General features: G+C 40.0%; 1 protein-coding gene across 12 annotated transcripts in view; it reads left to right on the forward strand.

Annotated features, from left to right (window-relative positions):
* The window catches only part of BRSK2 (BR serine/threonine kinase 2), a 304,717-nt gene that overhangs the window by 32,690 nt on the left and 249,469 nt on the right, over positions 1-22,558 (forward strand). The gene's annotated exons all lie outside the window — the stretch shown is intronic.

The raw sequence follows: 22,558 nt of genomic DNA on the forward strand, positions 1-22,558 counted from the left end.
TTTCGTGGTGAGCCACTCTGAAGCAGTCTGGTGAATGCAGGGGGGAGCACAACAGCTTTGTTGGACTGCAGCACCTAACACCACAGCTCAATAACTTATTGGAGTGTTTGAACACGATCACCAGCTTGGCTTCCCTGCTGCTCCCTGGATAGCTGCTTGTGACATTGATCTGGGGGGGTGGAGGCAGAAAGCTGATTTATAGATGTAGCCTATTGCCTGGAGGAGTGGGTTAGCTGAGATTGCATTCTGCCTGGTTTTGGTCACAACAGTGCAAGGACTTTAGGGGGGTCTTTGCTACACAGAGAATGCAGCTAGAAAATTTAAAATGTTGGTACTCATGCATATGCAGTGAAAGCCTTACAAGAATTTAAAAAGCTAAGCAACCCAAAACCCTCCACAAAAACAAACAGAAAACACACCCTCCTAAAAAACACCAACAAATGAAAAAAAACCTCTCACCAAAAACTCCACCAAGGAAACAAAATAAAAACTAAAGAACAATCAAAACAAAAAAACTAACAAAAACGTTTAAACTGTTTCTGGAAAGATGCTGAGTGTGGTAATGCCATTTTTTTATTCACTGCTTGGAAAATCTTTTGCAGTTCCATATGGGACACCATCTTTTAGAACTGTTATTTTAATTAGTGAACCAAAAAAAGCATTTTGCTAATTACTGTTGCTTCTCTGGGTTTGCAGAAGCTGCTTCTACTGTTTGATAGTAGTAGAACACCTATAACTGCAATATGTTGAGGACTGACTTTTTGATTTTTATGGTGATTACAATGCCTGAATCAGAAATGCGAGTAAGTTTTGTCGTCAGCCTCTTAGATCAGATAATTTGTGACTCTGTCTTTCTACAGAACTTCTGTCCCATTGTCAGGGCTCATAAAAAACTTGGGGAAAACTCCATTTTGATTTGATGCAGATTTTCAATTTGTGACTTTAAAAGTTACCTCCAAATAAAGGGAAAAATAAAATATTGTGTCAAGTTTTCTTCTAAAATTACTGCAGTGGTATTGGGAATTTTAAAAAAATTGTAAGTATGAAAGCCATGTAAAAAACTACTGTTTCATTTATAATTTAAATGCAGTAGCTATTACATAACAGATAAAAATGAGGTGTGAGGTTCAGTAGTAGCTGCATAATAAATGCCATTAGGATGGAGATCTACCATGTTTACATAATATAAAGGGACACAGATACCAGGGAGAAGGCTGGAGATTTCCGTGTATGTGTAATAATAGTAGCTAGGTCTTCCGCTTTGTGTAGCATCTTGGGCTCTCAAATCCATATTTAGCCATGAAAACTGAAACAGAAGCCTATTTATCAAAATATTCTAATTGTCAACATGAGCCTGTCACTTCTGGCATCTGGCATTGCCAGGTCATTTTGCAAGTCTGATGGGTTTGCTTTTTTTAAAACAAAGGATCTATGTCTAAGGGGTATTAAAATATACAGTTTTGGAACTGGAAGAAAAGAAGCTGGTTTTAAGCCAGGAAAGGTTAGCCAAAAATATCTAAACCAATATGGTGAACATAAATGGTGTCATTATTTGGTAATTTTCTGTTCTTCTGGAATTAAGTGGCATCTTTTGTTGCTGGCTTTGATAAGAGCAGAGCTCTGTCCATTCTGATTTTTCTCTTTTGGATGATCTATTACTAGTTTGGTATGGATAGTTTTTCATTGTGATCTGCTCTATTTGAGCTGGTGGGGAGGGACCATAATACAAAGCTGAATTTTACCACTTACGTTTGTTGTCTGTTTAGCCATTCCAGTTTTCACAATCTAGTTGGTACTTCAGCCTCCAAGTCAAGGAAAACAACTGGAATAAAGACTCAAAAAGTTAATCTTATGGTTTTATTCTTCTGCCTGCTCTTAAGTTACTTTAATGTTCTAAAAACTTCAGGGACAGAAGCTCGTATCATATCCCATTAACATTCAATTTGATTGCCGTTGGAGTACTTGTACATAGAATTAAATAAATGAAAATAATAGACCTTGAAAATTGTGCCTGATGTGTCTCAGTATCAATTTTCCATATGTATGAGAAAATTCTACTGATCTATTTTACCCATATGTTGGATTGCTGAAGTGGAAATTGGAAAATGTTCTGCAATCATCAGAGCAGAGGTGCCCAGTACTTATAAAAATGACAGAATACACTTTGAATCTTGTCTTTGTTTTTCCTCTTTGCTTCTCTTGCTCTTTGAGTTCGCTGCCAAATACATTTGAATGTCACTGTATCCATGCTGTTATAATCTGAGACTTTTCATCCTGTGAATAAACTGGCAGCTATTAGTGGCAATGGAGAGATGTTTTTATTTTCTGCTCTTCAGTACAGCACAAGGAGTTCTGAGCATTGACAAGTGCATTCTTGGGTTCATCCATGTACTGAGTAACCCTGTTTTACAGGGATCAATTTTCTACAGAGAAATGTCAACCATAACTGGAACTTAAAACAGTTCTTAGTGATGGCCACTTTGATTAAAAAGCAAAGGAGTGAGATGTAGTAAGTGTCTGACAGGGCTTTTTTGAGCAAAAGGTGGGTTATTAGAACCTTAATGTTCTGCATGTAACCTAAGTACAGTAGCTTACTGGATTGAGTTTGCTGCTGCAGACTCACAGTTTCATGTACCACTTTATGGTACATGGATCACATATATCTTACATGAAGTCAAGTCTGTGTGAGATTAATTTCTTACTATATTGTTCCCGAGTTCAAATGAGGATTTCCTGCTTTGTGCATGAATACTTAATAATTCAATTTTCAATTTCTTAATCAAAATTAATAATACACCAGCTATGTTTCTACAGGAGGGATCTTAAAGCACTTCAGGAATGTTAATTATATAATACCACTCAGATAATGTGCGTATGATTATTCATATTTTGCAAGTGAGAAAACTGAATTGGACAGATGGAGTTACTGAAAGACATACAGAAATTGTTGATGGAATTAAGGCCATTATTTGGAGGTATGATGTAAAACCTATTGAAAGTGTTTAGATTGTGTCACTGATTACTGGTTCTTTTGCAGTGTTGTAGCCACAAAACTGAGCGTCCTTCAGTGATGAGGCCACCTTGAATAAAAATTCAGCTTTCCCATAAGGTTTCTGTTTTACCCAATCTTTCAGCTACCTACAGGTTTTTTGAAACAGTCATGTTTCATGGTTACAGCTTTTTATGTTTCGAAAGTCACTTCATGTTGGAGAATATCCTCATGGGAAGGGAAGGAGGACAGGTAATCATCTGAACATTTCTTGTATTTGTTCCAGCTGTGCAGACAAACCAAGCCCATTCTCAGAGAGCTTCTCAGAAAGCAGCTGCATTGCTTGAAGCTGGTGCCCTTTGTGCAATCTCATCGATTGAGATCTCAGTTACACTTGTACAGGAAGTGGTAGGAAATGGAGGCATCTTGTTGCTTTTTTTTCTTCCCCTAATGCCCTTATTTCTGTCTACCATTTTATTTGAACTTTATTTGCAATTAAAGCTATCTTGAACATTGCACTTTGGAAAATTGTAGTTCTGTCTGAACTGCAGTTGCTCAGCTTTGCAGAAGCAGAGATAGACTGGGACAGGAAAAAAGTTTTCAATCCCCATTCATGAAGGAGTGAATTCTCCATTTTCTGAACTGGTAGGGATTTAGGTTTTGTTCTCCTTACTTGTTCCCTGCATCTCCCAAGAACTGCCATACGGAACAAAATAAGTACTTTAACTTTTTAGCTGAATGCAATATCAAAGGCAACCAAAGAAATAATTTCTTTCTAGTGTGCAGGTGGTATCTGTGGCCTATCTGACAAAAAGTTTATTGCTTTTTCAAAATTCTTTCTCCTGCCCAGTGCAAAATGAGGTGGGAAAGACAGCATTTCTTTTGATTCTCTCAGGAGATCTGCAGTCAGATTTCCACAGGCTGAGTTTGCCTGGGCTTGTCCATCGTTCTGTGTGTCTTAGCTTCCGCTCTATAAAATGAAAGTAAATGAAACTTCCTTTCTCTTGCTTTTCTGTTTTCTTAGTGACTAGAGGAAAGAAAACTTGATCTTGACTGAAGGTTTTAAGTGTAAGAGAAATAATAATGAAATGGATGGAGGAAAATGAATCCTTTCTGGCTTTTAGTTTGCACCTTGCTCTAGTCATGATGCAAGTTACACCTCTGAGCTGCTGTCTTTGTCTGCTGGAAGAAAGCAGGTGGATTTTTAAATTTTGGGTCCTTCAGAAGATTTCTCTAAGTGTGAAAAGCTTCTTTCTTCTATTACTGAAGATGTAAGGTTACTGAGAGCCAGAGAAATAGAGGGCAGAAATCTGCAATTAATTTTATGGCGGTTAGTGCAGATGTTAGTCCAGAGTTCCCAGAGCAGCACAACCATAGGAGTTTTTATTTTAGCTGCTACAAGGGTGTATGGGGAGCAGTAAAAAACCCAAGAACATGAAACAGAAAACCCAACCCCCATCTATTTTTAGGTCTATAGGTATCTGGAGAAACAGAAGCCAATAGGATGATACTTGAATATTTGGCAGGGCGTGGAGAACTTAGTTAGCCCTTAGTAGCTGCCTATCCATTGGATGTCAAATGGGGCCAGGCTGTGTTTTACAGAGCTGCTGCTTTCTTAGATATTTAAAAAATCAGGGCTGCTAGCCAGCTTCATGTTTTTACAGAGCAGGAAGATTTCTTTGAATTGTCATTAACAAATGGACCAAATTGGTATTGGAAAGGAGCAGTCCAGGAATACTTTCAGTGTTAGTGCACTTGAGCTCTGCTTAATTACACAGCCCACTTAGTACTGCTCTGTTGATAGCACAGCGTTCAATTTATGTTGTTTACTCTAAGCACTGGCATTTGAGGGACTCTATCTCTCAATGTAACATTTTGGCATGTCAGTGCTGAAGATTTGCACCTCACTGTAAGGGCATGGGTGTTACTTGCTGTTGAATGGAATAGCTGCATGTTATTGCTGTCACCTTAGCATGAGCTGGGCTGCAGTGTGGGATCAAATTAATCTCTTGAGCTGCTGAAACAAGGTGATTGTGTCTCTAACAAAAATTTAGTTGTTGTCTCCTAGTGGCATGTAAGCAAAAACTTGTAATGCTATTGACAATTGGGAAACTTGTATTGCTACCTAGTTTAAGTCACACTTCAGCTGCTTTTTCCTAGAAAAATTTTGTGGGGTGCTAAATTTTCCTTCCTGTCATGTTGTTCCTGTCATTTGAAATCTGTTTGTCATCTAGGGTAGTTGTAGGACTTGGTCCAGGATCAATACTTGGTCCAGAATGTCTGTGACATCTGTGAAACATTTTCCTGTGATTCAGTGTAAGAAATACAGCTTTCTCCTTGCCTCTAAGTTATAAACATTTTGGCTACTTGCACAAAGGACAGAAAGGTAGTAGTGTCAAAAATACTGAATTTCTAAAAGCTTGTTGAAAACAGACTCTTGGTCAGAGGAAAGAAACCAGGTTAGTGTTCCATTTTCCACATCTAAGGAAAATACTGTAGTGGAAGCTCAGCTTTTTCTGGCTACCAGAGAATCAATATAAGAGAAATGCTTCACTTGACTGAACTACAGAAAAGTCTGATGTGAGCTTTCCCCTTTTAGAATCCAAAGAATCCAGTGTGAACTGAATACCTGTGGGAGAAGAGGTTTATTTAGTTGTGCTGCCCATGTAACTGCACAAACAGCAGGAAGACACTGCTGGTTTGATATGATCCAGCATAACATCTGATCCATCTCAGCAAACATTCAGGCAGGGTTTTCTAAGGTAGTAACTGAACAGTTTATCTGATTGCATCATGTTGAATCTATGAAGAATGAGACAGATTTGGGATTATTTAGTAATGCCCACTATTTCTAGCACAATAAGAAATGGTGTATACAAGCTTCATTCTACTTATTGAAGTTAGGGAGTTATGCCTGTTGGACAGGATCCAAATGGAATTCATGATTTTTGATGAAGGAAAGTCAGCAGTTGTTCTTGGCTGTAACACTCACTGTGTTCTAACACGTAGTTAACCCCTGGACACTCCCAGGGAGCTACAGGGATGGCTTGGCTTTTTGGAGATGAGTGTGGTGAGTTTGCAAAAATTGTCTCCCCCTGTATTTCTGACTTATTCTTTGAGGATCAGTAGTTGCAATTTCTGTTCTTGGCTGGCTGCAGAAAAAAAAATTTAAAACCCCACTGTAATTCTCTACCTTAATTAGGAAAAAGGAATTTTCCATTAAGATCTTCTAGATATCAGTTTTTGCTACTGTAACTGGGGGCTCATAGGAGTGTCACACTGATGATGGGTTTTCGTGTGCAAGTTTGCCAGTGTCTACAAGAACTGCAGGAAGAAGCTTGACTTCCAACTGAGCTTTTATATGGGAAGTAGCAATCAAACTTTGAGGGGCCAAAGAAAACAGATCTTTGCAGTTCCAAGTCAGCTGTGGAAGGCATAGTATGCAAATATGCTTTGGCAGGAAATATATGAGATGTGAAATCTACTTCCTGGCATCTTCACTGCAAATGCTCCCTGTGGTGATTTGGCTTGTTCATCTTAAAAAAAAAAAGAAACAACAAAAAACCCAAAAATCCAACAAACCAACAACAAAGCAGAAGAAAAAAAAGCTGAACAAAATTAAAAAGCCCAACCAAACCAGTTATCACTTCTCTTAGTACAGAATACTGACAACATAATGCAGTATGGCCAAGGGATGTTTGTGATCACAAGGGTGGAAGTTTGCGTTGGAATCAGGCAAAGCAGTCAGCTTCTATGACATTTGTGATGGTGGGGTGGGGAATTGCCTTCAAGCTGAAAGCTTGTTTTTCACCCAAGAAATGTCCTCATTTGTTAGAAGCTTCTTGTCTTTCAGTCTCAGGAGTTTCTGCTGTGTTTGAGGAAAGTAAATTTTATTTAAATTCTTGCTGACAAAAAGCAGTGTTGTCTCTCCCCCATCACATAGGCTACAGAGATGTGTTGCAGTGCTTCATTGTGGTTACAAGATCTTTACCCTGCCCCAGTAATTAACAGGACAGATAGGACAGATCTCTGTTACAGGGTGAGATTTACAGAGCAGCCTGTATCTGTTCTCTGGCAAATTGCAGTTGCCAAAATGCAGGACAAAATACTGAAGACATTTTTCCAGCTGTGTACGTGGCTGTGTACAGATTCATAGAGGAGATTATACAGATGTGATGTTACAATTCTTTGGAAGTTTTGCAAAAGCTCTCTACCTTGATAAAACTACTGTCACAATGTTCACAGTACCACTCAGCACTCCGTCCTCTTTAGTGAAATACTCATATACCATTTCCATACGTTGCATCCTTGAAGTCTCCAAGAGATTTATGTTGCTAGCATGTACAGAAGAAATGGAATGTGTTCAAATGCAGAAATGCTGGGTGACAGGACAAAGTCAAATACAGGAGGATTGAGAACAGTGAATACTTGTTTCTAGCTCCTTGTTCTGATTGGTAGGCTGACTGTTGTCAGTCTGTACCACTGGCTCAATTTAGTATGGCAATTATAATGTCCCCAAAGAAGTCACCTAGGTGCTACATGCTTTCTGCAGCCATAAAGTTATTTTACTCTGTACTCCCTTCAGCTGCATCTTAAAACAACAGCAGAATGTATAAATCAGCACTATGTATATGAGTAGCCCACCAAACCTCTGTCCCTTTGCTCTTCATTTACAGAATAAACCTGTGAAATGTCTTGAATTTGCCCATGACTGCTCTGTGATCTTGGGCATCACTTTCATCAGTTTGTTGAAAGCCCACAGTTATAAAATCAGCTCCTGGAACTTCAAGCTTTACCTGGCATGGAGATTTTCTTTATGAGTGATTTGTTTGGATATATGTATATGCAGAGGATGCAAAAGTTTTTTCATACTGAAGCTTTTTCTGAAGTAGAAAGCAACCAACCTTTTGATGTAGTTCTTGTACATAAATGGTCTGAACACATACATGTTGATTTTTCCTGAGGGTGTACATGTTTAAAAAGTCATGATCTTACTGCAAATGTTCACATTTCTTCCTACCCGCCATTTAACCGTGACTAGAAGGTAGAACAATAATAAATGTAACCATGCAAGTGCAACCACAGGACTGATTAGTACTTTTCATTCAGTTATCTCAAGATACTCAGGCATAAATGAGATATTACTTAGGACCATTTTGCAACTCTTAATAGGGTCTTAGAGGGTCTGAACCAGCCTCTGATCCTGTAGAGAGCTGCAAACCATTTCTGTATTGGTGAATCAGTTGTTTTTGTGTACTGACCAACCTACAGTGAAATAAAATGCCTTAATCATCTGTATAGTGTGGATGTCAGGGGCTTGACATTAACTGCTTCAATCTGGTGATCTATTCCTGTTGCACCAGTTTACCTGCAAATGTAAGTCTAGCTCAATCTGACCCACATCACACTGAGTAAGTGTAGGAATAAAGCCTCCACTGCCTGAATCTGTGTCCTGTTCTGATCCGTGCATTCCTTCAGCAGAGTGTGAATTTTTGGAGTCCTGGCTGTGTCTTTGTGTTCATATGCTAAGAAAGATTTCTCTCTCAGTCACACAGATTCAGTGACTAAAGTGAAAACTGATACATTTATCCAGTACAACTGGATTCATGTGAGTTTCTGGTAATTGCATTTCACACAAATAAAGCTGACTTTTCTGTGACCAAGTAGTGCTCTGGAGAATTTGTCTGTGTTTTTTTCTTTTGTCCAGGTTTTTATTTTTCTTCAGTGAAGCCTTGCCATCAAAACTGAATGTGCAGGAGTTAGATGTTCTCAGTAACATACCTTCATTACTAGAATAATTCCCAGAAGGCTGGGATTGGAAAGTGTAATATAATCTGTAGTGTCATGTTTAGGAGATTGCAGGAGGATTATTTTGATATTCTATTTATATAGAGGTTTCTGGTTTTTTTTAATTTAATGAAAATGGAGGGAGACATTGATTTTTCTAGAGAAGGATTTAGAGGTTGCAGCCCTAGATGTAAAGCTTGCCTACAGCAGTTACAGGTGGCTGTGGAAAGCCATTGAGACTCTGATACCTGTAATGCATGCCATAGGGATTTTGATGTCTTACCAGAAGAAATGAGATTTACTGGTATTTATTAAATTATTCCCAGTAAATACCGAGTTCTTTAAAAGCAATCCCTGAAACAATACTTGAGAATAACCACAGAAGTTGTATTTCCCTGTCTTTAAAATATCCCTATTTTAAAATTCTAAATATTCAAAACAAATACAGACTATTAAAATCATTGTTTTGAAAAGTATCCCTACAGCTGTTTATCCAAACAGCAGGGAAGTATTTATGGTATTTAGGCAAGAATAATCTGCTGTATTATTTCAGATAACTCTTGCTGTATGTAATTTTAGGAATATTTTAATCCTCCTAAAAATTCTTTATCCTGTTGTGGTATATGTCACCACCATAACTGTAATCTATTAAAGGTACATTATCTAATCTCTCTGTTAGATATCTCAGTATCTACATGAAGATTCATTTATTTCATATGTGGCTTCTTTCCTCTCTCCTTCAGAAAGGAATGGTACTGCAGTGTTGCTGGAAAGCAGGTCAGCTGTTGGAACATGCTGTTTTTCTCTAAAATGAGTGAAGGCAGCATATCAGATTTGAATATTTCTCAATTTTCAAAGGTGTTATGTGATGGGTTGATTGTGGCTGGATGCCAGGTGCCCACCAGAGCTGCTCTCTCTGCCTTTCCTTGGCTGGTCAGTGGAGAGAAGATATAATGAAAGGCTTATGGGTTGAGATAAGGACAGGGAGAGATCACTCACCCATTACTGTCACAGGCAAAATAGACTTGACTTGGAGAAAATTAATTTATTGCCAATCAAATCAGAGTAGGGTAACTGGAAAATAAAAACAGATCTTAACAACACCTTTCCCCCACCCCTCCTTTTTCCCTGGGCTTGACTTTTGAATTCTCCTCCTCTTCCCCTCTAGGAAAACAGGGAACAGGGGTTGAGATCAGTTCACCACAGGTAATTTCTGTCACTCCTTCCTCCTCGGTGAGAGCACTGCTCCCACTCTCCCCCTGCTCCAGCGTGAGGTCCCTCCCATGGCTAAGAGTCCTCCCCAAACTTCCACAGCTTGAGCTCTTCCTGTGGGCTGCAGTTCTTCATGAGCTGCTCCAGGGTAGGTGGGAATTACCAGGGAGCAGCTCCTGCTGCCACGGGTGGGATCAGCCTCGGCCAGCGCTGGAGCCGCCTGGCACTGGGGACATTGGGGACACAGGGGACATGGGGGGAGCTTCTGGCAGTTCCTCACAGAAGCCACCCCTGTCATCCCCTTGGTGCCAAACACAGCCTGGCTGCTCAAACCCAACAGAGTGGAGTAAGAACACACCAGCCCTCCCAAAAGGAGAGGGGCCAAAGGCATGACCTGCAAGTGACCTACAGAAAAACACACAAGGGCAACCACAAACTGCTGGTTGTTCAGGAAATGCTATGAAGATGAGATGTTGGCTCAATTAAAAATTATTTTGAATGGGTTTGTGGGTTGATGTGGCTGGTGTGGAAGCTGTAGGAAGTAAATATCACGTAATTAAGGATGATATGAGGTTCTGTACCTTAATTACCTCAAGATACTTTGAACTGAGCATCTTCCTGGATAACGTGAGGTGGGACACACTGCAGTAGGTGCAATTTTTTGGGATTGTTCTAATAATTTTTTTGCTGCAGTCCTGGTTTTTGTAAGTAACATCTTGGAGTAATCTGGGGGGGTTTTGTGCCTCAACACCCCTCCTCCTGCCTCCCAATACCTCATCCTTCAATAAACACTGACAACTTTTATTTTTAATTTGACCATGTATAGTAGCAGTATGTGTTTTTTTCCTATTTTAATTTTAATTTTTTTTTCCTAAGTAAGGAAGATAGGAAGTAATAAAGGAACATGCCTTGAATAAAAATACATCATGTCTAATCTTTCAATGCCTGGTGATGGGAAAACAAAGAAATTATTTATGTATGAAATTTTGGAATATGTAAAGACACAAAGGCTTGGAAATCTGATGTTGTCTTGTTGTCTTGCTATGTTAGTGAATCAATTTTAAATTTTCACACCTTTCACAGATGGCTTGACACCCTGCATTATTCAGTCTTTGAAAGGCCTAGTAAATACCTTCTATTATGAAGTATAGAGGGCTTTCAGCAAAGTTTTTTATATTATTAATGCTGTATTTGTAGTGTTTTGGTTTGCTTTTTACTGTATTTAAGAGGAAAACAAAGACAGAAAATATTTGAAATATTTGCAAAATAGGCAGAATTAAAATGAACAGAACTTAAGAAGTTGGTACAGATATTGGGATGTGATTAATTACAGGCCAACAAGTGCAGACACAAAAATTTTGATCTTGGATTTGCTCTTTTTGGTGGCCTTGGAGGCTATGTCAAGTAGGAGTAATCTTGCTTCAGGAATGAGATCATCCTGCTGTTCTGCAGCACTGGGTGAGGGCTGTTTGACAAGGGAGCAGTTTCCTGATGGATGCAAATCTGTAGGACACAATTTCTTTTTGTCATGACCACAGTTGACCTGTCCATGGTTCTGGCAGAGCATCAGAAATACTCAGTCTGCTTGGAGCTATTATTCTTCCCTGTACCATTGATCGAGTCTTTCTTCTCTTTGCTTTCCTATTATTTGTAATAATAATTGATAATCAATAATGGTAGCAATAGGAGAGAGACCATTTACAAGTGCATATAGTCCCAGGACAAGGGGGAATGGCTTAGAACTCAAAGGGGCAGGTTTAGGTCATATATTAGGAAGAAATTCTTTACTGTCAGGGTGGTGAGGCACTGGCACAGGTTGCCCAGAGAAGCTGTGGATGGCCCATCCCTGGCAGTGTTCAAAGCCAGGTTGGATGGAGCCCTGAGCAACCTGGGATAGTGGAAGGTGTCCCTGCCTATGGCAAGGGGTTGGAACTGGATGATCTTTAAGTTTCCTTCCAACCCAAACCATTCTATGACTCTGCTGGGATAATGCTGTGGATGTGTTTGTTTCCCTTTACTCCTTGTAGTGGAGAGAAAGGATAGAGGTGTAGGGACAAGTCTTTGTGTGCAGGTGATCTCTGTTCTGCTCCTACTGATTCAATCAGTGGATAGCTTGGATCCATCCATGCTGTGGATGGTTGTATATCTGTTGAATTTGTAGATATTTTTCTGAGGAGGCAAACATGGTAATTTGTGCTGGAACTATCACAAAAAATAGAAGAGCTTCTGATGGCCATCTTCAGGCTGAGTGGCATTCTCACTGGCTCTTTTGGGAAGCCTTCTGTCTTAAAGTTTATATATTAACAGGACATTCAGATTGGTTCTTAGGGCTCAGAAACTGTGCAGACTTATTCAGTGAATTGCATTTGAGTCAGGGCAAACAATTTATTTCTCCCCCATATCTGTCACCTTTAGATAAGAGGTAAAAAGATCCATGTGTCCATTGGGTTGCACTCTGTGCAGTTTCTATTTTCTGCAGTCCTGCTTGCTTCTGAAATGCTGGAGCAATATGTTATTAAAACAACACTTGCTGCTGGTTGTATTAAGTGTTGGCAGAGGAGATGCCCAATCTGCATCTTTTTACCTGTGATGTTTTTGTTTATTAAGTGCTTTTTTTCTGTCACAACAGGAAGATCTGAGGCTGTTTGTACATTCTTCTGGCACAAGCTGAGTTGCATTTTGGCTTTCAGGTTCTGCTGTTGGCAGTTGTGCTCCATGTTGGAGCTGTTGCTTCACCTCCCACCACCCAACTGAGTGCAGGGTCAGAATGATGTTTGCTCTCAGCTTGGGAATGCAGAATCATTTAGGGAAGCTTGAAGGGCATCTCTCTGGTCTTGCTAATTGATCATTCTTCCTTCCACCAGTCCTGTATTTTGATCATCTTGCTCCGAGAGGAATTACAAGTAGCTTTGTACAGCCTTTTGGGAGGGGTAAAAAGCAGAATTGTCCTTAGTTTGTAAATTGATGGAGCCATGTGTGTGCAAGACTGTGGTCTTCCTCTAGGCTTAATATTTACAGCCCATTATCTCCAAGTACTCCTACTATGTAAAATAAAGCTCCAGGCTGCTTTTTGGGTATACACAAATGCTTTTTGGATTGGTGACAAAACCACTTGAAAACCAGAATCTTCTGTAAGGTGAAGATTTTGAAAGGAGGCACTGTGTAGAGGGTTGAAATGCTTTTGAACATTGTGTTCATGGGCAATAGGTAAGTTGGGACCCAGATACCAGGGATAAAGATTACAGTTAAGGAAAGTATCTGCTCCTGGTTTTGAATGTTTTGGTTACCATTGCTTGGAATTCTAATTGCATCTCTATTTAAGATTTAATTTATTAACTTTTTTAGACAATGACAAATTATAATCCCTTGGGGTTCACCTAACCTACTTCTAACTGTTGGTTTCTTGCTATCAGTAGGGATGTAGCTTTCCCAGAAGAGAGCCTTGCATTGATGCAAGAAAATGAAAAAGGTCTTATCAATTGCTCTCTGTTGCTTTTGTTTAACTGCTTCTTTTTAGGATTTCTCATGCTGAAAGTAAGACACTATGATATAGGGACACTCAAAATCATGGAACATGCAGCTTTTAAGGCAGCTTCTGTGCTTCTAAAAGGCTTCTTTTTGTGAAAGACATTTCCTTATTTCAAAAGCATCATGCAGCAGTGTATGTTATTATTGTGGCATTTTCCCAGGGTTTTCATTTGTTCGATGTATACCTTCTTAATCTTGCCTTATAGAGGTGTCTGGTTTTTTATCTATGCTTCCTCTTTTCCTGTGTTTGTGTTACTGTTTATAATGGAGATATATGTAATTTAAAGCTGGAATCATCTTTTGAGTGTTTTTGTTGGTTTTGAGTGTTATTCATGGCTGTGACTGTGTGTGTGAATTCAGTCTAGCTACCTAAGGGACCCCAATGCCACCACGCCTCACACCAATGATGGAGAAACCAATGGATGACTGATTTTATGTTGTTGGGGTTTTTGGTTTTGGTTTGGGGTTTTTGTTTGTTTGTTTTGGGTTGGGTTTGGTTGTTTTTTGGGTTTTTTTTAATGAAGGAGCTATTAGTTCTGGATCATTTGCTTCCCCATGTGCTATAAATTTTGCTGTCCTTTTGAATTATTTTCCTAAGAGATTATTTTAAAGTGGCAGGGGGTTTGGAAGGTTCAGAAGTTACTGATGGATGTGTGCCTATTGTTGACAATGCCTATATTTTTAATTAGGTTATTTTTAATTATTGGGATGTACTATGTTAATTCACTGCAATTGAAAACCTGAGCATGGAGAAGAGGGGAGATATTGTTGGCATAAGTAATTTCTTTAACTTGCCTATACCTGACAACATTCATGGAGAGCGCCTGCTGATTCAAGAGGCTTCTGAAGGAGGGCTGTTGGTATCAGTAGCAAAACTCCTCAGCGAACACAGGTGCTAAGAAGAGGATAGTCCCATGTTTTGGACACTGCATGACATAATAGGGTCACATGCTCTTTGGAATGTTTGTCAGAGAGCCTGTGAAGTTCATAAACCAGGTTTTAAAAGTTGAGATGTTGGCAGTATTTAAAAAATACTGGTTTTTGTAAGTTTTTCCATTGCTTTGAAATTTTCCTGTGGACTTCTGTGACCAGATGTTACTGAAAAAAGTGAAGTAAAAAGTAGGAACATCTGTGTACTGTGCTGCCTGCTGGTGAAGTTATTCTGGTCAAGTGAAACAGATAAGACCTTTAGGGTTTAGTTCTTCACTTGCAGATTCCCTTCATCCCCATAAATTCTTTCAGTACTGATGAGCTCTTTGAAATTTACAGACTGAAGTCTTGGGAATTAGAGTGGAAATGCCTATCTGGTGAAAGAGAGACCCAGTCCAGAATCCTAATTTGCCAGGAGAATATCCCTTGGGTAATAACTCATGCACAAAGGCAGGTTCAGTCTTTAAATTTTAGTGATTCTTGTTTTAGCTAAGCCTGTGAGATTAGGTTAAATTCCAGAAGCCTTTTCCAGATATTATTAAATTCAGTGGAGGGAATGGAGAACCAAAATGGTTTGGATTAAACTTCTCCCATGATAAGAAAAGCTGAATAATATGTATTGTTCCAGAGAGGAGGTTTCTTTATTTATTCCGCAGCAAGAGAACTTGAATTTGGAGTTGTGGATAGATGACAGTAAAGAGAACTCTAACAGGATTATGATTTTTTTTTTAGTGGTAAAGTATCTTTGCCTCTATTTAAATATTTCCTTTAAAATTTCCCACTTCTGTTCCCACTCAGTGCTGCACCTTTTCAATATTATGTAGAAATGGCATCAACGATGTCATTCTGACTCTTAACAAAACTTGAGAAGGGAGCCCAGAGTCTCAGTGAAGGCAAGTCTTTGAAAGTTTTGGGTGTGAGGAATATGAGTAAGGCTTTATCACACAGGCTTACTAGAGCAGATGAATAACCTTGTTCCTCTGTGAGTCCCCCCTTCTTCCCCCTTCTCCAGATAACAATGCTTAAACTTTACATAAATAGCTGGAATACTGTGCAGGACCTGATAAGCAGATTTCTTCATCCATGCTGAGTCTCCCTTGTATCATAGATCCGTTCCATTATCTTGTGGAAATGCTCATTGCAATTTCTTCCATTTAGCCCCTGTATATGTTATCTATAATGCATAATGCAGTGTGTGTGTGAATGAAGGACAATATCCCATAAAGCAAGAAAATTACATGTAAGTTGCAAGCAGTGGAGCCTTAATGATATGATCTCATTATGTCAGAAAACAAATTTCATAGCATCACCCTTTATACTATAGAGATTGATTCAGTTTTCTTTCTTTTTTAATCTTCCAGATATTTAATCAAGCTGTGCTATAAAAGAAATAATAATGTTGGACTAATTTATTGGGTATATACCATGAATTCATTTTGCAAATTCCTATTTAAAGGAGCATTTTAAATTTCCAGTGTTTCTGATGTGAAGAGCATCAAATTAGGAACTTCGAAGTAGTATAATAGTGGTAAGAATACATTTTCCCTCTTCAAGAGTTGTGTTCTAAACTTTGAAATATGCAGCGTAAGTGTATTTGAATTTCTGAGCGCTCCAGTTTACTGTATGTAGATATTTTAAGTTCTGAGGTTATTCAACAGCATTATTTTAAGAGGGATTAACCTAAGGTCTTAGCAAATACTAGTGATCAGTTGCATTTGTGTAGTCTGCAATGCGCTTATTTTCAATCAAATTGTAATCAGCAAATAGGTGTTAGACAAGCTGCCGTGAGTTGTCCAGACAGCCCTCCGTCATTGGGGGTTCTTATGTTTTGTACAGACTGGAGACATTTCTTCTCGTAATTTAAACATTTTATTTGTCCACACTTGCTTTGAAGAATTTTGAATATTGGAACTTTGTTCTTTTCCTCTGGAGACTGTTTTGCAATTTCTGTTTCTTTCCTAGATGTTGTCTGCATTGCCACATTCTCCTCTCCTCTCCTCTCCTCTCCTCTCCTCTCCTCTCCTCTCCTCTCCTCTCCTCTCCTCTCCTCTCCTCTCCTCTCCTCTCCTCTCCTCTCCTCTCCTCTCCTCTCCTCTCCTCTCCTCTCCTCTCCTCTCCTCTCCTCTCCTCTCCTCTCCTCTCCTCTCCTCTCCTCTCCTCTCCTCTCCTCTCCTCTCCTCTCCTCTCCTCTCCTCTCCTCTCCTCTCCTCTCCTCTCCTCTCCTCTCCTCTCCTCTCCTCTCCTCTCCTCTCCTCTCCTCTCCTCTCTCCTCTCCTCTCCTCTCCTCTCTCTTCTCTTCCTACTTTTGTTTACCACAGTAAATAATTCCTTTCAGAAATTGGTGCATGTGCATAATTTATTTGTTCTTCAGTCTTCCTTTATTCTTCTTTCTTTATTCCTTCACTATTAGACAAGCTGTGAATATCCAGTCTTTTTGGTTTTGTTTAACTTTAAATATCCACAGAACAGTCCTTCAAGGCAGATAATGTTTTCCATTATTAGAAACCTTCCAGTTGTACCAATACCTCTTTTAGGAATGGAGTGAGTGGAATCAAATGGAAGACTCAAGGCAGAATCAAACACAGACCCCAGCTATGTCGCCAGTCTCCTTGTGGGACTTGCAGCCCCAGGATGTGTCTCTGTGGGTAGCAGCAGGACCATGGCTGTGCTTCCTCCTGTGACTCTGTAGGTAGCAGCCAGCAGGACCATGGCTGTGTTTCACCCCAGGATGTGTCTCCATAGGTAGCAGCAGGGCCATGGCTGTGCTCTCCCAGGATGTGTATCTGTGGGTAGCAGGATGTCTCTCTGTGGGTATCAGCAGGGCCATGGCTGTGCTCCCCCAGGATGTCTCTCTGTGGGTATCAGCAGGACCATGGCTGTGCTCCCCCAGGATGTCTCTCTGTGTGTAGCAGCAGGGCCATGGCTTTGCTCCCCCAGGTTGTCTCTGTGTGTAGCAGCAGGGCCATGGCTGTGCTCCCCCAGGATGTGTCTCCATAGGTAGCAGCAGGGCCATGGCTGTGCTCCCCCAGGATGTGTCTCCATAGGTAGCAGCAAGGCCATGGCTGTGTTTCCCCCCAGGATGTGACTCTGTGGGTAGCAGCAGGGCCATGGCTGTGCTCCCCCGGTCACAGCCTGGCTCTGGCTGGGGGCAGCAGCTCGGGCAGTGGCCCGGCAGGGACACCAGCTGGGCCAGCAGCTGCAGAGGCGGCAGGGCCCAGGCTGGGGCCTCGCCGGGAGCAGCCTGTGCTCCTGCCCTGCCCTTGCCGATGATGTGCTCCAAGCTTGGCTCAGTTTCCCCTCCTTGATCCTCCTCACATCACTTTCATCCAGGTTCCTCCTTGCCCTCAGCTCTGTGGTTAGGTGTCCTCTTTGAGGGGAACACACCACACACCCCCTGCCCTGTGTTCCTCGAAATGTCCCATTGGTTGCCATGTTCATTGTATGTGTCTTCAGCATTTTCCCTGTCATGCTTACTGTCTTCTGTTGACTTGGGAGGGATCCCAGCTGTGTTGCAGTACTTGAAGGATGCCCAGCATTATAAGCAGATACTGTAACCATTTTTTAGTTAGTCTTTAGGAACTCCAAGCATAAATACAGTTGTTACTACTCCTGTTAGTAACATTGGTGACCAGTGTCTTTGGCTGGCTGCTATAGATTCAGCACCATGGCACATAAATGTCTCCCTTAGGTGAGTATTGGAGTTTCCAATATCTCCTCAATTCCTATCTGCTTTTCCTTTCTCTGTTCCTTCTCCTAAATTTTTTCATATTTGGCAGTTTTTTATGTATGATTTCACCTTGACAACCCTTTTTATGGGTGTCAGTGGACAAAAGGCTTCAATGGATTTTTTTGCTCAAAACCCTTAGTTTTGTTTTTGTAGTTATGACCAAATATCTGTCAAATCTGTCCTTAAACAAACACAGCAAAATACATTGTTGTATCATGTCAAATGTTATTAAATAGTTGTCAGGTACTGCTTCATATGCAGCAACATTTCTGTCCTGGGTGACAATCAAAATGCTTCTTGCATATGCAGCATTGAATTTTTAAAGAGCTTTTAGATACTTGGTGAAGTGCTAGTTATCTTTTATTTCTACTGGAATATAAGTGCCTTCTGCTGTGCCAAGTAGCATTGAAGGGGTATTATATTTTGAATCATTGCAAGGTTCTCTTCTATAGTCTTTCTTTCTAAGGTTTCTTTACTTCTTAAAATAGCTGTAGTAAATTTAATGTTTCCAAGGAGTATTATTAGCTTATTGAACCTGGAACATAAGCTTCTGGAGACATGGGAATTATAAAATCTTTTTGTAAATCATTAATGGCACTGCAGGTAAAATGCCCTTGTGTAAAGGAAAGCTAAGTTTTGTGGTGTGTATTTTCAGTCATCTCCCCCACACCTCCTACTTCGATGCATGCAACTTCTCCTAAAATTAGATTGAATTACGTGGTCCTCTTTGATTGTGGGAGGACCCTGTTATGTCCAGAGCCCCATTCAGGTGACTGGATTTCTGTGTTCTTTTAAGATCTCAGCAAGAAATGCACTGCAGGGCTTGCCTTCAGTGAAATTGTTATGCCTACATTGCTTTAAATGCTATGTTTGCTGGCTGAAATATTCAGAAATAATTCTGGAGATCTGCAGCAGTGGCTGATTGGGATTGCATATCTTTACCTCTCTGTATACTGTCTTTGCATACAAAAAGATCTTTTTCCAAGCTGTGGTTGCTTCTTTTGAAACACCTGAGACTGTAATTAGGTGTGAAAAAAGGAAGTTGCTACCTTTGTGTATCCTCCTGTGTTTGATTCTGAGATCCTTAGTGTGTATGGTGCCTAAGCATGAGTTCTTAAAGATTTTGTGTGTAATGAATATTGAACATGGATAAAAATTGTAGGAGTTCTTTCTCACAGGTGCTCTGGGAACTGTAAAATAAAATATAAAAATTAGAGGGGTCTGTAATATTGTGCTGCAGTGACTCTCCTGTTTTTCTACATCAGTGTAACTGCAATACTGTGTGCGTTGACATTGCCTGACATCTCAGTGCCTGTAGAAATGTTTGAGTGACTGCATGAGTTAAAATGAGTGTATTTGTAAGCATTGAAACAGAGAGATTCTGGGAAGTGGATGTGGCATAATTTGGAGGGAGGTTAGGAGTTTTGAAGTTAAGCCAGCCAGCATCTATGGAATGGAATTAGTGCTGCATGCTTGGAGTGAGAAATACAACTCTTTTTCCTCAATTCACCTTCTTAGCCACTGTTTTCCTGCTGTTTATGTCCCTTTGCATTTGTGCTATCAGGATGCAGACCACTAGAAGGACAAGCCAACAGCACTGCATGTACTTTTCTGGACACATTCCTTTATGCATCATCCCTCCTTCATTTTGGTGCAAAAATAGAAGGTGGCAAGGGAGCTAAAACTGTTCCTGGAAGTGAAATCTTTCCTGTTAACTAGGGTTTGCCATAAGATTCATTCAAATACTTAGGTTGCTAACAGTAGTAAAAAGATTAGAATATGGCTGCCCATTTTGCTGAATAATTGCTTGGTTGAGAGAAAGGGGGAAGAAATGGATGTTCCTGTTCTTCCCTGTACCTGTGTTGCTTCTGGCCAGGAATGTTCTCTTAATTTCTTTCCCTGCCTGCATGGGCTGTCAAACCCTCAGCTCCATTCTGTTATCCTTCATTATCCCCACTTCCACTGCAGTTATCTCACCCTGTTTGGATGTGGACTTTATGAACACAGAGAAAGGAAAAAGCCACAGCCAGTGGCTGGTGTCAGTGTAAGCTGCTGCGGGAGGAAGAAAGTCTACTTTTGCACAGTAATCGATTGCCTCCCCACCCAAACTTAGAAAACAACCTCAGGGTTTTAGGGAGGCTCTTGACAAGCCAATGTGACAACTCTGTATTGAGGGAATTGAGGGTTTTCCTGTGAGAATAAACCCACTTTAAGAGACTTAATCTACCGAGAGCCAAGTGAAGTGTGAAGCTTCCTAGGAGGTAATAATTACTTCTGTGTAAAACAAGGTATGAAAATAAACATCATGACAAAAACTTAGAGCAGATAAATTATAAAATGTCACCTTTCTGGCTGCTTACAGAGTGTGAGAAGTTTTGAAGTTGGAAGCAGAGCCTGGTGGTGATACATCTGATGGAAACATGAAGGTTAGGAAGCAGGCCCGGCTGTCCTCAGTCATGAATGTGTAACAATGTACCCTCATATTTGGCTAGAGGGGGCTTTGATGCTTTGCTGTGTTTGAATTGGAGCAGTGTAGTCTTTCTTACCATTAAAATGGGTCATTAGTTGAAAATGGATTCAAAAATGTGTTTTAAGGCTCATTACGTACAGCTCCAGATTTTTGGCTGCAAAGATCATCCAAGTATGGGGGCTCTCTCTTGCTGTTCTGGTGCTGTGTTGTGATGGGATCAAAAACCACCACAATGTGACTCCAGCTGAGCCATCGAATGAGGAGAGCCAGGGAAGGCTCCTTTGGTTTTTATTCCAAAGCAGAATCCTTTAGTCAGACTGACCTGCCGTGGACACCTTTCAAGGAAAATGAAGGATAAGAATCCCTCAGAGGTTACTGGGGATTTTTGTATCACCTCCAACAAGCAGCAAAGCCTTTTTTGGGTTGGGAACTTGGGAGAAAATGGGTTCTTTCTGGTCACAGTTCATTTACGCACCTGCTCTGTTACTCAGGCATCAACTTTACACTGTTATACATCCCAGCCATTTTTTAGAAGATCAATTTTGATTGTGTTTGGACCTGGTGCCAGAAATGTGTCAGAAGGAAATAGGAAGTCTTTATCCATGTGCCTCTTTCCCTATTTCTCTGTTCTGTGTAGACGAGAGCATAAGTATACGTGTACATATTTGTACATTTAAATCACACACGTACACAAAATCCAGGTTTGTAATTAAACACATTCACCTAACATAAGGAGCTGAAAGATTTTTGTTTGTTTATTAATGGGGAACAAATTTGAAACTCCTGAAAAGGAAGAACTACTCTACTTAAACAAAACTGAACCGTGGAAAATAGCAATAGGCAAATGCAACACCTTGTTTTTTTCTTATTTTCTGAATATGTCTTCTGTTCCTAAGTGGTTTTAATTAAATACTCTTTTGAGGCATGTGACTTAAAAACAGTATTCAAAATTTGAGCAAAGACAAGGAGTAATTTGCTGTATATAGAGACTCAATTTATTTTGTAAATAACATTAAAGTAATAAAAAATGTGCTGTTTTGTTCACAGAAAGTTATTAATGAGCGGCACATTTAAGAATACTAAGTCTGTGTAAAGTGATCTTTCAAAGCCACTGTGTAATTAAAGTTTCTCTTCATGAGTTTGGAGTACCTGCTTTCTTAATTGCATATAGGAATGACACTTGTGTGTTGTTAGTAAGCAGGGAAGTACTGCTGTGTCTTACAATTAGGTGCTGGAGGAAAGAGGCAAATGATCCATTTTCCTGTCCTTTGAGAGTATTATAGTAAATATGGTTCTGTTGAGAAAAGTAGAGAATGAATAATGGCATATTCAGGAACAAGCATCGGCAGAGCAGACACTCAGAAGTGTTTTGAGGGCAACCTAAATCATCATAATGTGCTCTTCTTATTGGGGAGAATTGTGAGAATGGGACTAATAGCACCTGCTGGTTTGCTTCTTGGAGAGCAGAGTTCCTGAATGGGTTGTGAGTGTGTGTGGCTCAGATCCTGGGAGACCTTCACAGAGATAACACTCTTTGTGAGTTTCTCTAAACTTCTTTTGTTAGTGCACTGTATGTCATTTCCCCTCTTTAAGTGACAGAAATCAGGTCATCTTCCTGGGTGTACTAGTGAATCCTCTGGAATCTTGCCCTGAATCCAAAGAATCAGTGGTTTTTGCTCTTTATCTTTAAATATCCTTATCAAAGTTTCAAGTCATGTTTCTGTGACGTAAAAGTAGTTCACAGGCTTGTGCTTTGTGAGGAGTTGTGCCCAAATGTCAGGATCTTGCTGAGAAATTGGAACTTTTCCATTGTTGTTTTCACAGTAGAAGGGAACTATTGTGTCAAATATGTGCTATAATACCTGTAATGCAAGTTTATACCCTACTCTTTGTTTTTACAAGTATATGTTATACC

Source organism: Passer domesticus, chromosome 6 (assembly GCF_036417665.1).
Source record: "Passer domesticus isolate bPasDom1 chromosome 6, bPasDom1.hap1, whole genome shotgun sequence".
Lineage (NCBI taxonomy): Eukaryota > Metazoa > Chordata > Aves > Passeriformes > Passeridae > Passer > Passer domesticus.